The 18,097-nt window shown below is 35.1% G+C and overlaps 1 long non-coding RNA gene across 1 annotated transcript; it reads right to left on the reverse strand.

Moving 5' to 3' along the window:
* Positions 1-15,924: 15,924 nt before the first annotated feature.
* LOC124887345 lies at positions 15,925-17,498 on the reverse strand. Its single transcript, XR_007044883.1, has 2 exons — positions 17,026-17,498; positions 15,925-16,233 (listed from the first exon to the last, which is right to left on the reverse strand). It is a non-coding gene; the product is annotated as an uncharacterized LOC124887345 (long non-coding RNA).
* Between the last annotated feature and the right edge of the window lie 599 nt (positions 17,499-18,097).

Raw genomic sequence — 18,097 nt, forward strand, 5'->3', positions numbered from 1 at the left:
AATCTAACTTAAAACTTTTATATACTTGGTAACTTTAAGCTTTAGATTCAAATACTAGCTTACGATGTATTAATGTTAACTTGGTCGCATCACATCAAAATGTATGGGCAGTATCTAGAACTCCATCGACACTATCAATACTTTCGTAACAAATCTTGTTCATTATCTATATCACAAGTCTATACCAAGTATCATATAATTAGAACAGTACATGCAAAAATATGGGGTGTTACATCCTCCCCCCTTAGGGACATTTGTCCTCGAATGTTAGCATAATTGCCCAACCAAAACAAGATCAATCCTAAGGTTAATATTCCTGTCATCACATAGTACTTATATATACATACTCATTGGTTATTGCTCTAATTCATCATCTTGGACTTTCTCTTCATATTTGAATAAATAGGGGTACTTGGATTTTATCGCTTCTTCAGCTTCCCATGTAATCTCTTTTACTTGTAGGTTTCTCCAAAATACTTTTACAGAAGTTATTTCCTTATTTCTTAACTTTTTTTTCTGTCGATCTAGAATGGAAATAGGTATTTCTTCATAGCTGAGATCTTCCATAACTTGTACATCTTCAGTAGGAATGATATATGGTGGATCTTCGATGCACTTTCGAAACATTGAGACCTGAAATACTGGATAACCTGTTGAAAGATCTTGCGGTAGCTCTAACTCATATGCGACCTGTCCAAATCTTTGAATAGTCTTATACGGGCCTATATAACATGGACATAGTTCCCCTTTTTACCAAATCTCATTTCCCCTTTCATTGGTTAAACCTTTAAGAATACCTAATCGCCTATAGCAAACTCTAGCCCCCTTCTTTTAATATCTACATATGACTTGTGCCGACTCTGGGTTGTTCCTAGCCATTGTTGGATCACTTCAACCTTTTCCATAGCTTGATGAACAATATCTAGCCCAGACAAGGAAGTTTCACCCACTTCAAACCATCCAATAGGTGATCTACACTTCCTCTCATACAAAGCTTCATATAACGACCCACCTCCCGAGATGTCACATAGTGCTTAGGGCTACAAGTAGCCCAAAGCTACCCCTTTGAGCCTATCACTTCTCATAATAACTCATTTAAGAAGAAATATACAAAACACTGGCACTGTCATATATAATGAAAGGAAATATAAAGATAATACTTGGTCCAAACGACCACAATACTGGAAAACTCAACACAACCATAGCCTGATAACTAGTCTGACAAATCCTCTACTACTCCATGAACTCGAGAGCCTTTGGGACAGGTCCCCAACTGACTCAAACTGAACTGAAAGTAATAACATAAATATTTGACTACTAAAATATCTAAAGATAGGTTCTCAAACCATGAGGAATCACCACTGGGAAGATATAGACAAAGGTACTCGAAAATCACTAATGAGGCTAGGAATGAGCACCTGAACCTAAATTATAAGATAATGTAGCACATACACGTATATGTGGATCAGCACTTGGGAATGTACTGAGTATATGGGGGTGTATGCATTTACATAAAACAATATCAATGCTCTTTAATCAAATCAAGCATGCAAATAGGAATGACTCACATGGATTGAATAAGTCAAAATGTAACGCTCATAATCATGTAGAATGAAGTAGGTAACACAAATCTCATGAGTCATTCTACTTTAGCTTTAAAATATTCGCTCCTCTTATTCTCATTACTCATAGGATGAAGGAAGCTTTAAACAATACTTTCAACTCATGCATATGTCTCATGCAGAGTAAAACTTCTTTATTGCTCAAGAATTATAACTCTTTTGAACTCAAACACTTGGAACTTGGAATCATATAACTTTAGTTTAAAAATCGGTGATCAACTCGTATTAGTAGAGAAAACTACTTCCTTCTTTGGAAAATACTCAAAAGCAATTCATTCAATTTAGAAAATATCTCATCACAAAGCTTTAGGGAAAATATTCTATCTCGATGGAAAATACTTTAGTTTAGGGAGGTTCTTTTAACCGACATAAGCCATGCGAGCTACATGGAGTCCAACATCTTGTCCTCTTAAGAAAGAAACCTCACATTGGGGAGAGGTGTCATACTCTTTCCAAGGAGTATAACTTCAACTCAGTGATCACTTATCTCGGCCTTGGGCCCATCTCGTCCTTAGGCCCAAAATATAAAACCTATGGTGGCACCTAGTTTTGGGATAGTAAACCATCGTAACTTACCCAACTCGGTGCTAAATACTACTCCCTTTAGTTTATCTCACTCATCTCATGAAAATCTACTTTCAAAATAATCTCATGGTTCCTAAGAATCCAACAATCAAATCTGTAATCTCATGAAGTGAAGTGGATTTCAAAGCTCTATGACTATTAGGTCAAAACATTTCTCAATAATCTTAGAATACTCAAATAATGGGTGCTTATAGCACAAAAGTTCATAAAATCGTAAGTCTCAAGTAGGGCTTAATAACCCATAATTCAATCTTAAGTTAAAACTTATCAAAATGCATATTAGATAGCATATAGATTCATAAATCATATAGAAATCTGGAATTTACAGCAATTTAGCTCATAATCTCAACATACTAGTATACTTCATATCTCAAACATTTCAACTATTACCTTCTCAAGAATTAAAGGTATAGACCCAGCTGCAATTTCTCAAGAAAACACGTAAAAATCAAAAGCTTGCAACCAATAATAATGGATGAAAAACCCTAATTCAATTTCATGTAAAATCTCATATGTTGCTGAAAATTGTAGTTTAAATAAGCCTTTAGGAACAAGGTTGAAAGGATTACACATGTTCAAAACTCCACATACCTTAGATTATTAAATTGGATGAACAAGCTTTCTTTAAACTCTTCTTCTTACTCTTGGGAGAGGGTTCTTGCAACCCTTGAACTTGGGGAACTCAAATCTCAACTTAATTTGTAGAAGCTATGGTGAGTTCTTGGATTTCTTGGAGAAGGGTTTTAGATTTGATCTTGAGGGAGAAACCTTAGCTTTCTTGTGTTTTGGATGATGAATGAATCCATTTACTTCGTTTGGAATATATCTGGTTGATAAAAGAGTGGAAAATACCAACAAATCCTTTTAAAAATGAGTTAAAAATACTGAACGGGGGCTGCGACAGACGAAGCGATGGTCCATCGCTAGCCTGATGGTTCGTCGAATCGTCCGTCGCATGTCGGTCAGAAAAAGAACACACTACCTCGATGTGACAGTTGTAGTGATGGTCCATCATTATCTTGATGGTACGTTGGAACATCCATCGTACATCGGCTAGAATGAGACCACACTGCCTTAGTGGAGACGGTCTCAGTGACGGTCCGTCGCAGCCTTGATGGTCTGTCGTCCTAGTCGTCGCACTTAGGCTAGGAAAGGGAGTTTCTACCTTGGTTGTGATGGTCTAAGCAATGGTCCATCACAGTCTCGATGGTATGTCGGATCATCCGTCGCATCTGGGCAGTTCCGATAACTCTCAGTAAAATGGCCATAACTTCTCACCTCGATGTCGGCTTTTGATGAAATTGGTATCGTTGGAAAGATAATTCAATTATCCCCATGATAAAAATTCAAATTTAAGAAAATTCTATATGTTTTAAATACCAATTACTTAGGAAGTCTCTTCTTAATCTTTTAGGTCCGAAATTACACTTCACTTGACACGCTCTAAGGCTCGAACTATGAGGGAAATTTGTGGGGTCTTACGCCTCATGTGGTGCCATTTTGATACTTGAATGATATCTATTGTTGTAGGAGAACTATATAAGAGGATAATGCTCATCCCAACTACCTTTAAATTCTAATACAGAAGATCGTAGCATATCTTCAAGTGTTTTAATGGTACGTTCTGCTTGTCCATCTATCTGAGGGTGAAAAGTTGTACTTAAATTCTCTTGTGTTCCCAAATTTCTTTGAAAAACTTCTAAAAATTTATAGTAAATTGAGCTCCCCTATCTAATAAAATGGATATTGGTACTTCGTGTAACCAAACTATCTCTTTGATATACAATTTTGCATACTCTTTAACTGTGTAAGTGGTCCTAACAGGTAGAAAGTGTGCTGATTTGGTAAGCCTATCAACTATCACCCATATGGAATCAAACTTTCAAGATGAAAAAGTCAAACCAGTGACAAAATTTATGCTGATCATGTCCCACTTCCAAATTGGAATATCTATACATTGCATATATCCCCCGGGGTTTTGGTGCTCTACTTTAACTCTTTGACAATTTAGACATTCGGCTACAAATTTTGCAATGATCTTCTTCATGCAACTCAACCAATACATTCCTTTCAAATTTTGATACATTTTAGTTGACTCTGGACGGATGGAATACCTTGAATAATGTGCCTCTATCATAATCCTCTTTCTTAGCCCATCTACATTAGGCACACACAATCTATTTTGGCACCGAAGTACTCCCCCTTGCGTAAGCTCAAATGCCTCGGTCATACCACATTCTACATTCTCCTTAAGCTGTAATAGAATCAAATCTGCATATTTCTTCTCTTTCACTTCAGCTACTAATGAAGATTTTGTCGGATTATGCATAATAAGCCCCTTATTTGGAGTTTCAAGAAGGCGAACCCCCAAATTGGCTAGTTGGTGTAGATATTTAGTCATCACTTACGTTTCCATAGACTGCCCATAAGTTCCCACCATAGCCTTATGATTCAATGCATCAGCTACCACATTGGGTTTCCCCAGATGATATAAGATATCAATATCATAGTCCTTTAACAGTTCAAGCCACCTCCACTGCTTCAAATTTAGATCCTTCTGGCTAAAGATATATTGCAAAATCTTATGGTCAGTATATATTTCAGTATGAATCCCATAAAAGTAGTGTCACCATATCTTTAAAGTAAATATAATTGCTGCTAGCTCGAGATCATGTATAGGGCAATTTTTCTCTTGTGGCTGCAATTGACTGGAGGCATATGCTATTACTTTACTATGCTGTATCTATACACATCCTAAACCAATTCTTGAAGCATCAAAATACACTGCATACCCTTCTGTGCCTTCTGGAAGTACTAGTATGGGAGTAGAAGTCAACTTATTCTTCAGATCTTAGAAAGTCCTTTCACATGTATCACTCCATTAGAACTTGGATGCTTTGTGTGTTAGCTTTGTTAAAGATGCAGAAATTGAAGAAAATCCATTAACAAACCTTCTATAATAACCTATCAACCCAAGGAATCTATGAATCTCCGTAGGCGTTGTAGGTCTTGGCTAGTTCTTTACAGTTTCTATCTTTTGAGTATCAACCTTTATTCATTCATTAGATACAATATGACCCAAGAATGACATGGATTTTAACCAAAACTCACATTTAGAGAACTTTGCATATAACTTACGATCATAAAAAATCTTTAACACCTATCATAAATGACTGTATGGTCCACTTTAGATCTCGAATAAACCAGAATATCATCTATAAAAACTATCACGAACACATCTAAGAATGGCTTGAACACCCTATTCATCAAATCCATAAAAGTTGGGGGTACATTAGTTAACCCAAAGGACATGACTAAAAACTCGTAATGACCATACCATGTTCAAAAAGCTGTCTTGGGTATATCATTTTCTTTGACCCTCACTTGGTTGTAACCCGACCTCAAATCAATCATTAAGAAACACTTGGCACCTTGTAACTGATCAAATAAATGATCAATTCCTGGAAGGGGTTATTTATTCTTAATAGTTACCTTATTCAGTTGCCCGTAGTCCATACACATTCTCAATGAGCCATCTTTCTTATACATAAATAACACCGGTGTGCCCTAAGGGGATAGTAGGCCTTATAAATCCTTGTTTCTAGCAAGTCCTTTAATTGCTATTTCAACTCGCATAACTCTGTTGGGGCCATTCTATACGGAGGAATTGAGATTGGTTGTGTACCTAGAATCACATCAATATCAAACTCCACTTTTCATTCTAGAGGCAAACCTGGGAGATCTTCAGGAAATACATCAAGAAACTCATTTACAAATGGAATAGTTTGAAGAGATGGTGGCTCCGCATCTATATCCTTCACTCTAACTTGATGATATATGTAACCTTTAAAAATTATTCTTTTTGCCTTAAAATAAGAAATAAATTTACCTCTTGGTGCACCAATATTACCCCTCCATTGAAGAACTGCCTCCCTTGGAAAATGGAAATACACCCTCTTAGTTCGGCAATCTACTATGGCATAACAAGAATCCAACAAATCCATACCCATAATAACATCAAAATCTACCTTTCTAACTCAACAAGGTCATCCACTATACCATGACAACAAATAGTTATTACATAATTTTGATAAACTCTCCTAACTATAATAGATTCACCAACCGGCGTAGACACTTCAAATGGCTTAACTAGTAATTCCAATGTTCTTTTGAACTTCCAAAGAACAAGGCTTTTTTCGAATAAGGTAATTCATTTAGGACCTTGCATTCTAACAACCCATGGAGCGACACATGATAATGTAGAACTTGGATCAATTAATGCATATACATCATGTGAAAATATAGATAATGTACCTGTAACCACATTTGGAGAAGCCTCTGAATTTTGTTTATCCGCTAAAGCATATGTACGATTTTTAACTCCACTAGATCTAGCTGCTCCTTTAGCACCTTTACCATGACCTATAGGTCGTATACCCATACCTAAATAAGGAATCGATGATGATGATGATGCAACGGCTGATCCAGTCAGTCTTGGCATACCACCTAAGCCCTTTTATGGGCATTCTCTTATCATATTCCTTGACGTACCACACCAAATACAAGCATTTGTCCTAAACCAACATACACCTAAATAAAGCTTTCCATATTATTTACATCGTTGTTGAGGAGGTCTTAATTGGCTCATACTCCCTTGATTTGTGAACTCTGACTCTCACTTCTTTGACCAAAATGACTGCCTTTAGACCATTAAACTGTGGTGGAGCACTAGCTGCAGAATAAAAAGATAATGGCATAAGTGGTCTATTATAAAATTGAGGCCTAAACTCCCCTTGGGATACCATAAACTACCTCGTAGATCTAGCCCTCTTGGAATACTATCTTTCTAATTCTTGTGTTCTTCTTCTTTGCCTCTGATCCTCTATTTTTGTGCAAAAGCTTGTATCCTTGCTATGTCCATGTCTTTGTTCAAATAACAACAGCACAATCTTTAACCAGATATGGATCGAACCTATTCATATATCGATGAACTATATCATCCATAGTAGCTACTAAATTAGGAGCATACCTAGAGAAAGAGTTAAACTAGAGACTGTACTTCCTCATGATCATATTTCCTTGGCAAAGATTCAAGAACTAATCTGCACGGGCCTCTCGAATCTCAAATGGAAGGTAATGATTAAGAAATGCCTTTTTAAACTCTTTCCAAGTAGCTGAAGGTGGATCGATACCCCCTAGATCATTTCCATTCTTCATACTAAAATATAGCCTCCCCTTTGAATCTATATGTTGATATCTCAACTGTCTCCTTACTCGATACATGCATGACATCTAGGGCCCTTTGGATTTAATCAATAAAGTACTGTAGGTATTCATTAAGATCGAATCCGGTAAATGTGGGAGGATCTAATTTAAGAAAATCTTTCGTCCGAAGGCTAGCTGCCTTATCTGTACTATTAGAACCTGCGGTAGGAATAGCTTGTCCTTGATCTTGTCTAGCAACTATACGAGGCAAAAATTGCACCACAGTCCTTAGATCTTTCTCAGTAGCATTAATAGATAGTTTTAAGGATGCAATTCTTCTCCTTCTTAGCTCTTTTGGAGATGGAGGAGTAGAAGAAGTTTGTGATACAAACTTAGCTTGAGCCTCACTTTGATTAGCTTGTCTAGGTGGTGACTTACTGGTCCTTTCTTCGGCAGCCATGCCTACTCTCTTACCTGTATTCTTACTCTTTCTTGTAACCGGCATCTTTACTATAATAAAAGGAAAAAAATAGATTCAATGGTCAAATATGACTTTTCCTACAACACGGGATCAATTGCACGATCTAAGATATAAAGAAAAAGAGACAACCCCTAAACGTCCATAGCCTCCTATTATAGATGTGGTACACAACACGCCCATAAACAATACTCTACATAGACACGGCTTTGTAGAAACCCTAGGATGACCTGTCCTGATACCACTTTTATCATGCCTCAAATCCTATTAGGGCGGACAGGCACTCGTAGCCATGAGGGCCTGAGAGAACCAATCCATAACCTTGTACTTCTCATACATATAACTATATTAACCAAAGGTTTTTCTATACATGGATATAATGCATTGATGAGAAATAAATGAAAAACCCCAAACTATATATACCAGACTTGGTTGTTGGGGCCATAACATCTAAAAGATAAGACACTATCATGCTTAACTTTACATTGGTCTACAAAGCCTCTAAAAGATACATAGACACTAAGGTCAGGACAAATCACCGCCTTACTCTTAACTTTTGTACAATACCAAAATATATAAAACAGACTCAAAAAGCCCCGAATCAATCTGGAGCTCACCAATAGCCACTGGATATCCTGGGCTCTTACTGAGAAGGTGTATTAGCTGAAGAACCTGTGCCTATAGCATGAAATACAGGTCCCCCATAAGGGGCGTCAGTATCAAAATATGTACTGAGTATGTAAGGCTGAAGGCAACAACACATGTTACAAGAGCTCAATAGAAAAAAAATATAAGTGTATAAATTGTGCTAGTAGACCACCTTTATACATACTTGTGTGACCAGGTACATTACATTATTTTCTTCATTTTTACCTTTCTTACTTCATAATTTTTTAAGCCATATAATGCAAATGGCCAGCTGATCAGTGCTAAATAGATAAATTAGGATCGGCCCATACAAGGCTTACGCCCCTAAACTGCCACCCACGTATAAACATTGGGATCGGCCCATGCTAGACTTACGACCATTAGTTTCTACCCACATATAAGGTATTGGGATCGGCCCATGCTAGGCTTATGCCCCTGAGCTGCCACCCATTTAATTAAGATTTGTTTTATTTAGTTAATTAGGCCTTTGGGATTATTACTTTGGTGATCATAACATTTTGGTACCTTTGAACAATAATATACCAATAAGAGATATGTGAATAAACACTTATGCAATGAAAAAGAGGTGTGGAATAAATTGTACATGGATGAAAATTTCAAAAGCTGGAAATAACATACAGGTCTTATTTGACTTAAAAGAGAACTCTTGAGACTTGCTAGTGAATGTAAAAATACAGACTCAATAATAAGGATGTGGTAAGGTATTTTAATACATTATAGAGTGGGAATAAGGTCATTAGCTAGATGAGAGATCATCTGGTGAGTATTACTTACTATATGAAAGGTTTAGAAGCTTATATTGTACTAAAAGTGCTGGATTCTATGCCAGAGAATACGACATAGAGTAGCCTTACATACTTGGCCATACAACTTTGATACTAACCAACTGGACTTCCTGCCTTTTATATTACTTATCTATAGTAAAATATATGGTAAAGTAATATTAGCAACCAACCGATGCATTTGGGATACTTAACCTCACCAAAATAGTAGTCGGGTAGTAAGCCCTTAATATACTAATCAAGGGTGTTATTTTAACCCTTTTCTTCTCCAATTACATCCATATTTATACAGATTCTTTTAAGATCCCCCAAAACAACTTTGACTTCATTAAATCCTCTAAAATGGTATACAAAATAGAATGAGTAATAAACGTGTACAATAAGTAGCTCGGTGGTGTACCACCACACCTTTCTTCTATATTTCAATAAGAACTAATCATACATATCCCCAATGTCAACATGGCACCCCCAATATATACACACAAAATAGTCCATAAATAACTCCAAATGTCCTTTAATATATCAACCAAATATTGAACTCACCATTCCTTGAGTTCTTAACAACAACTTATGTGTAATTCTCTACTAATACATATATATAGGAAAAGGGTAAAAATGGACAGTAGCCATACCTTAATTTTTATGGTAGTTTAGTATCTTAATGTGTATCTCTTCAATAACTTAATCCCTTCACGTATAAACCAAAAGAGAAAAGACAAATTCCTTAATAACTAAGAACAATGGAACTGCTAAACTTACAAAGGGTTGTCCTATAATTTAATCATGAAAAACATAATTCTCATAGTTTCCTAAAGATAAGCTCATGACTTGTTCACTTACATTTAGCTTGGAAGGAAGGTAAATCCCAAGAACCCTAGTGGAATTATAGGGTAGTTGTATAGCTAAGAGAGAAAATATAGAAAGCTATTTTTTTACTAAGTTAAAATGATCTAAAGGAGCTGATTTTAACCTATTTAAAGGGAGCTTGTCTTGGCAAACTTTCTTGGAGTTTTTTGGGCTATACTTTGTCAAGTAGGTGAAGCACCTACTTGCCCATTATATTGGGCCTTTGTGGATCTAAAATTATTGAGCCTTTGCTGCCCATTCTCCTCCTTTTCTCTCCTTTAATTTGGGCCAAAATTAATTCAAGTAGGTAGCAGTGTAATTGGATCAATAAGTTGGTCAAGAGAGTCTTAGTAGGTGATGCACCTACTTAGTTCTTAGGTTGTTTAAAAGGTTAAAGTAGGTGACTAACCTAATAGCTTAAATAAGTCAAGCAAGCACTTTAACAAAATACTCTATTTTCAGTTCTTAATCCCTTTAATCTAACTTAAAACTTATATATCTTGGTCACTTTAAACTTTGGATTAAAATACTAGCTTACGATCCCAAGTTTAAATAGTTGTATTGATGTTAACTTGGTTGAGTCACATCAAAATGTATGGGAAGTATCTAGAACTCCATCTGCACCATCAATACTTACATAACAAATCTCGTCCGTTATCTATACCACAAGGATTTACCAAGTCTCATACAATTAGAACAAGTACATGTAAAAATATGGGGTGTTATATCTCCGGTCCATGGTTGGCTTGAGATACTCGTCACTTTCAGGCCCTGGTTCAGGTCATGACAGTCAACTGCATGCTACAACAGGCCCACTACAATATTCCATAGAGATCCTCATTAACCAATACAGGAGTCATTTATACACTAAAGTGATAGGGGTCCTACTATAGCAATTACTGTTATAGTGTTGATGGGATGTCCCAAATCTCTTCTATTTCACAACACCCGCTTAGTTTTTCAATAATTCATAAATATATACTTTATCATAGAAAAAGACATAACAGGAGTTCTACAAACCCGTACCATTTTGGAAGTTACTATGGATCACTAAACCTCTTAGATAATATATCACACTTAAAAAAACCATCCTACAAATCACTAAGTGGCACAACTGGTCCTTACACCACACAACACTCAGCTTTTATCTGAACTTACCCTAGTTTGAAATTTTCACACCCCTTATTCTAGGGAAACCTATAACCAACTCTTACACAGCTAACAATGTTATAATGATGGAATGGGTATTAAAAGGTATTTCTATGGAAGAACTGCCTATTAAATTTGAGAAAATATTTATAGACGCTCCCTCCACCAACTTTGGGTCTTGTAGTTTTGTGCTATTTACATCATAAATTACAATACTGTTTCCACTTGTTTTGGAGTTTAGTTATACATGAAAGAAACTTGTGTTGTCATTCACTTCCCCTATATAGGAGATTCTTGACTTCTTCTTGAGCACATTTTCTTCTTCCACGTTATTTATCATATTATTAGTCAAAAAAAAAGTCTCTTATGTTCCAAAAGTAATGGATAAAATATTTGTTAGTTAATCTGGCTCTGTACTATTTCATGACCCACTCTTACTGCATGAAACTTTTTCTTATAAGAGGCCATGTGTGTTTTAAATCCTTAACGCTATCCTTATCTCCTTTAACTTCACCCATAATTGATACAGTCTAGTCCCGTGAACCTACTTTGTCAATTAATGTTGTTTCAAGTACACAAAATCTGTATGTTACTTCAGTAAACTTCAACACAAGTTTAAGATGTTTCAAGAACACTTATGAAGATCTCAAACACCTTCAGTACAAGGTTAAAATGACCTTTCAAAGAAGTGTGTTATTCTGTATTTTCTTAAGAAAAATAGATGATTCAAAATAAGTCAAGTCCTCCGAATTTACGGAGTGTCCTTAAGTAAATAATTTCCCTCAAGTACTCGAGGTTGTGGAATTTTCCTCCCAGAATAAAATAACTTAACAACCCGACAGTAGTGGTATCTCAAACGATCGAATTCTCTTTGAACTCACTCCACGGAAGATGATCACCTGGAGTATTTTAGAAGACAAAAAGTGATTTTCAAGTGCAGAAAAAACTCATTCAAAAACATATAGAAGAAATGCAGGTTTATATAGTCATTAAGTGCCCCTTCCGAAATATGGCAATGGTTTATCAGAAAGGTGTGTCTTTTCTGAATAGTCATATATGTCCATTTGAAATATTGTGTCTTTTGCAAACCTCCACAACTATACAAATAGCCACACCTTTTTCCAAAATAGTGTGTCTTTTTCTCGAAGTGTTGCATCCCTTTCGAGGCAGCATTTCACGTGTCTGCAGTTGTTTCTGCACTGCATGCATGCACATCAATGGAGGAACAAAACTGTATCCTTCCCTACATTTTAAATAAATTTTTTCTAAAAAAATTAATCTCATCTATCGATTATTTGACAAATCCAAATCCAAATCCAAATCCAAATCTGAAGTCAAGCCGAGCGAGCGACGACAACGATGGCATGAGGCATCCATTGGTTCTTGCCTCACTTTCCATATGGAGTAAGTGTTTCTTAATATAAATACTTGAAAGTTTCATTCTCCCACCTATGTGGGAGAATTAGTAGACTTCCTTCTTTTGTGAGTACACTTTCCATTTTAAGTGTTAGCTTAATTTTTCCCTTCACTTAGTTCCCTCCATTTTACATTCACACTTTTAACTTGAACCCAACAACCCCCCACATAAATGGAGAATGCCTATTCTTTGTAAAACTTTACAGACAAGTATATGATCATCAAGCAAAGACTGATTGCATCGTAATAAGTGGGTTTCCTTTTGAACTTTCCATAGTGAACATGCATTGGATGCACTCTGTCAATCGGTAGATTTGATATCTTTGAACCGTCGAGCTTTAATGTACACCTAGAAAATACATGTCACAGAACCAACCTTTTACCATTTATGGTTCTCACGGTTTTGTTCGTTTCATCTATGAACACGTCTCGGTTTCATGAGAGCTTAGAGAATAGGACTTTACTAACATTCTCCTTGAAGCAACTTCTACTTCTCCCTCACATAGGTTATTTCTAAATGTTCAATCCTTTAGATTAAACTCTTTGGTCAAATCTGCCAAATTTAGATAATCATTAAAAGACCTTACACCATAAGTCTTATCATTGTTTACTAAACATTGTCTACATCATGAGAATGGGTTGGGCATATTAATAATGTTAAACCTGTCAAACACAACTTTGCTTGATCTGCTTGAACCTAGCTCTTGGGATCTCCAGTCTATTAGATAGAGTTACATCTATGTTGACTTGTCCTAGGCCATAAATCCATTCCCTTGAATGTTCTCTCAACTCCCTCTCTAGATAGTTTCACTAGAGAGAATTTCTCTAACAGTATTATGTCTCCATCTTATATGACGATATTTATCATTGTACATCATGCTCTTTGCCCTATCTATTGCCTCTTGGCTATCGCAGTATATACACACTAGTGCCACTAGTTTGGGCCAATAAAGAATATCTTCTAAGAAATTTTAGAGTTATTCTTCTTCTTCACCAACCTTATTCAATACGATAAACTCAAATTCCATTGTGGAGCGAGTAATACATGTTTGGTTGGACGATTTTCAAGAGACTACTTCTCCACCTATAGTAAATATATATATCCACTCATGGATTTTACTTCATTTGATCCGGTGATCCAATTTGCATCAATATTACCGTGAGATATTTATTATAATGCAAAACATAGTCTTGAGTGTATTTAATATACCCCAAAACTCTTTTCATTATCATCCAATGAGTTTTATTAGGATACTCATGGACCAATTCTACTTACTAATAGCACATGCTATGTCTGGCTGTGTACAATTCATGATATACATCAAATATCCCAACACTCTTTGTAGTCCAACTGTGAGTCACTTTCACTTTCATTCTTTTGAAGTGAAAAGCTCATGTCCAATGGACTCTTGGCAATATCAAATTCTAAATACTTGAACTTGTCAAGTACTTTTTCAGTGTAATGAGACTATGACAATGCCAACCCTTGTGGAGTTCTATGGATTCTTATTCCTAAGAGCACATCCACAACTCCAAGATCTTTCATATCAAACTTGCTCTCAAGCATTCATTTCGTAGTATGTATGTTAGAAATGCCTCTAGTGATGATTAATATATATCATCCACATACAAACAAGCAATGACCTTATGATTTGGAGTGTCTTCAATGTAAACACATTTATCACATTCGTTTATCTTAAACCCGTTTGCCAACATGGTTGGATCAAACTTCGCATTCCACTATTTAGGTGCTTATTTTAGTCCACAAAGTGACTTAATAAGTTTACACACCTTACTTTCTTTTTCTGGAATCACAAAACCCTCAGGCTGTTCTATGTAAATTTCTTCCTCCAATTCTTCATTTAGGAATGTTATTTTCACATCCATTTGATGGATTTCAAGATCATATACCGCCGCCAAGGTAATTAACATCTGAATTGATGTTATCCTCATTACAGGCGAGTATGTATCAAAGTAATCAAAACCTTCCTTTTGTTTAAAGTCTATTACTACAAGTCTTGCCTTGTATTTGTCAATAGTACCATCCGCTTTTTCTTTGAAGATCCATTTAGAACCTAAAAGTTTATTTTCTGGAGAAAGATCAACTAACTCTCATGTATGGTTGCTTAAAGATTGAATCAACCTCACTATTGACAGCCTCTTTCCAAAAGGATGAGTCTGAAGACGTCATCGCTTGTTTAAATATTTAAGGAAAATTTTCTAAGAGAAATGTTACAAAATCTGATCCAAATGAATTTGACGTTCTTTGACGTATACTACATCTTGGATTCTCATCATTATGTACATCCTCACTTGGTTCATCTCGAGATCGTTTAGACCCTCCACTAGACTGCTCATGTCTAGTTTTATACTGATAAATGTGTTTAAAAAATTCAGCATTATCTGATTCAATTATATTCTATGAACCAAAAATTTCATAGAATATTCAGTATTAAAAAATTTCATTGATATTCGGATATTCGAATTTATGAACTAAAAACCGACATGATTTAACACTTTCAGCATATCCTATGAACACGTAGTCCATTGTCTTAGGTCAAATTTTAACCATTTTAGGCATAGGTGACGTATCTCCATTTTAACACCGGTCAAACCGAGGTACAACATATTGAAAACTTCTAAATTAAATTTAAGAAAGTTGTCACCTAATTAATTCTATGGTGAATTAGGACACTATTATAAACTTTGTGATTAAAAGACTTCATTTTAAGGTCTACTTATCCTACGATTCTAGGTAAGAGTTCTAATTATCCTAAAGGGAAGGGATTAGGCACCCTAAAAGATTCTTCAACTATGGTTAACGGGTCAAACTTAGGTAAATAAAAAAGTCATGTGTAAGGATGCAATATCTTTTAGTTAAAAAAAGGCTAACTTTAATCAATGTTTGTAAAATATAATTTGTTGGTTGCAAAAATCCTAACTGGGAAATAAACTGAAGATAAAAGATGGTATTGAAAACTTGTCTATACTTTGTTGAAAAATGAAATCAACCTTGCAGTGGAAGACTCAGGACATTTACAGGAAAAGAAAGAGTGTTGTTAGAAACTGAAGGTTGCTTTGCAAAATATAAAAAAAAAATTGTGAAAATATTTAATGAAAGTCCAACTTGATAGATAAAAGAAGGGGGAATCACATTTTAGGATCCAAAAGGTGGTTAAACAATTACTCATTTTACCATTCTTGTATAGCAATTTTGGCTTATGTGACATAATTAAAAGCTACTGCTAAATAACATAAAAACTATGACAAATCACATAGCTGGTATGAAATATCAATAACATCCCTAAACAAGTAACGCAAAAGAACAAAAGGAGAGATAAAATGAATCAAAATCACAACTAGCTCTCAATGGAGTGACTATTTTGTTTGTAGTTTTCTTTAAAGCAGTGAAAAGCTAGAAATGCGCAAGGATGTACAAACTCCATGTGGTTGCGGCGTCGTTGAGCCTCAAAGCGGGACTCTTCGGCTCCGGTGTTCATGTAATAGAGAAAAAAATAAAAAATTAGTGAAATGATGCAAACTTTAATGTGAAAGTGTAAAATAAATTCATTAGAATGTGACTTACAGGATAACACACATCTATTATACAGAACCTCAAATATAATAGAAAGAAACCCAAAGAATTTATCCTTAGCATATGGACAAAAAAAAACATTGCATTGCAAGCTCAAGGAGGCATTTTCAATAACTTTAAAAAACGAAATACCCGAAACATACAACCTGTGCATGCTAGTATTAGTCTAAACATATCCTTATTCTAACATATAAATATTATGAACTCTCAGTAATTCAGTTTTTAAGTTACTTAACTAATCAAGTCATTCATGTTACTCTAAAATTCACCTGATCATAAGGTGGGTTGGTCATGGCCAGTTCACACATCTCATTATCGAAGAATTTTCTTTAAGAAAAATAGGAAATCCCAACTGAAAAATATGACTTCTAATATAAACAAAATGCTACAAACAATCTTCCTAACTTCTTTATGTCATGAGTTAATTTCTAACAGTATTTAAACACGAATGATAATACATATATGCATCGGTTACCTAAGAAATTAACAAGATACTTTACATATGATCTCTAACTTGTAAGTCATACTTAGTAACCCACTCACAACATTTAACCGGATGAATTAGCCAACAAATCTTCTAGCATATAGATTTCATAATACCATAGAAAGTTTAACACATAATTTTTAAATCACAAAATACCTTAAATTGCTAGAAATAAAATCTGGTTAAGACCTAACCTTCTTGTGGGCGGTGAACTAGGGATCGTTGGCCTTGAATGTACTCTCTCGAGAACAGATCGAAGAGATCGAAACAAATACATCTATCAAAGAGATAGTCTAGATCGAACCAAATGAATCTACCAAGAGATAGTTTAGAGGACACAAATGGATGACAGTAGCTAAGTAATTTTAACAATGTAGTTGACGTTCTTGTTAGTGTAAAAGCCTTTTTGTGAGTGTTCATGCCCGGTCTTTGTTAAAAGACAAGGCCATATTTATAGGAGAAGAGTGTTAGGGCTAGCTCCTTGGGAGAGAATTGGAGTTTTGATTTTGAACATTTGAAATTCAAACGTTAGAGCTAGGGTCTACTCAATACTCACGTGATTGAGTAGATATTACCCTAAAAATGGAAAGAGGCGTTCTTCCATGGCTAAGAGGAGTCAGAGTTTAGTTGGAAAAAGAAAAGATAATAGAGAGGGGGGCTGATTAATGTTTTGTGAGATGAAAATTAGATTTGGGGAAAAAGAATTATAATATGTACTTGGATGAGCTAGGGCAGCAGTTCTGAAATTTTTTGGGCCCTTTGTTTGGGGTAATTTAAAAGTTTTTTAGGAAGACATAAATGGGCTGAACATTTGAGCTCTTTCCTATCTCAAATTAATTAAATTTTTTTTTGAGCTTCTAATTGAATAACTAGTGTATATAATAAGCTACGATAATTAAATTACATAAAAGATTCAAGTACGTATAACGCTTAATATGCATGAAGTTAAAAATAAAGTAACGAGAGTTGATTTTTAAAAAATAGTAATAAAGTAATGTTGATAACGCATTAGTAAATCTAAAATTTGTAATAATAGTATTAAATAGATAATAGTAGTAAAAAATAGTAATAAACAAAAAATAGTAGTAAAAAAATAAAAATATTCAACTTATAAATGATTTAGAAGCTCGAGTGCAAATTAGTAGAAAAGAGGGACAAAATTAGATGTCAACAGCTGTCCCTTTTTAATCGGAGACGATGAAAGAGTTTTCGGACAAAGAAGTTGACTTAGAAGCCAATATTGTCAAGACCAATGGATACAACTTT

This window comes from Capsicum annuum, chromosome 9 (genome assembly GCF_002878395.1).
Source record: "Capsicum annuum cultivar UCD-10X-F1 chromosome 9, UCD10Xv1.1, whole genome shotgun sequence".
NCBI lineage: Eukaryota > Viridiplantae > Streptophyta > Magnoliopsida > Solanales > Solanaceae > Capsicum > Capsicum annuum.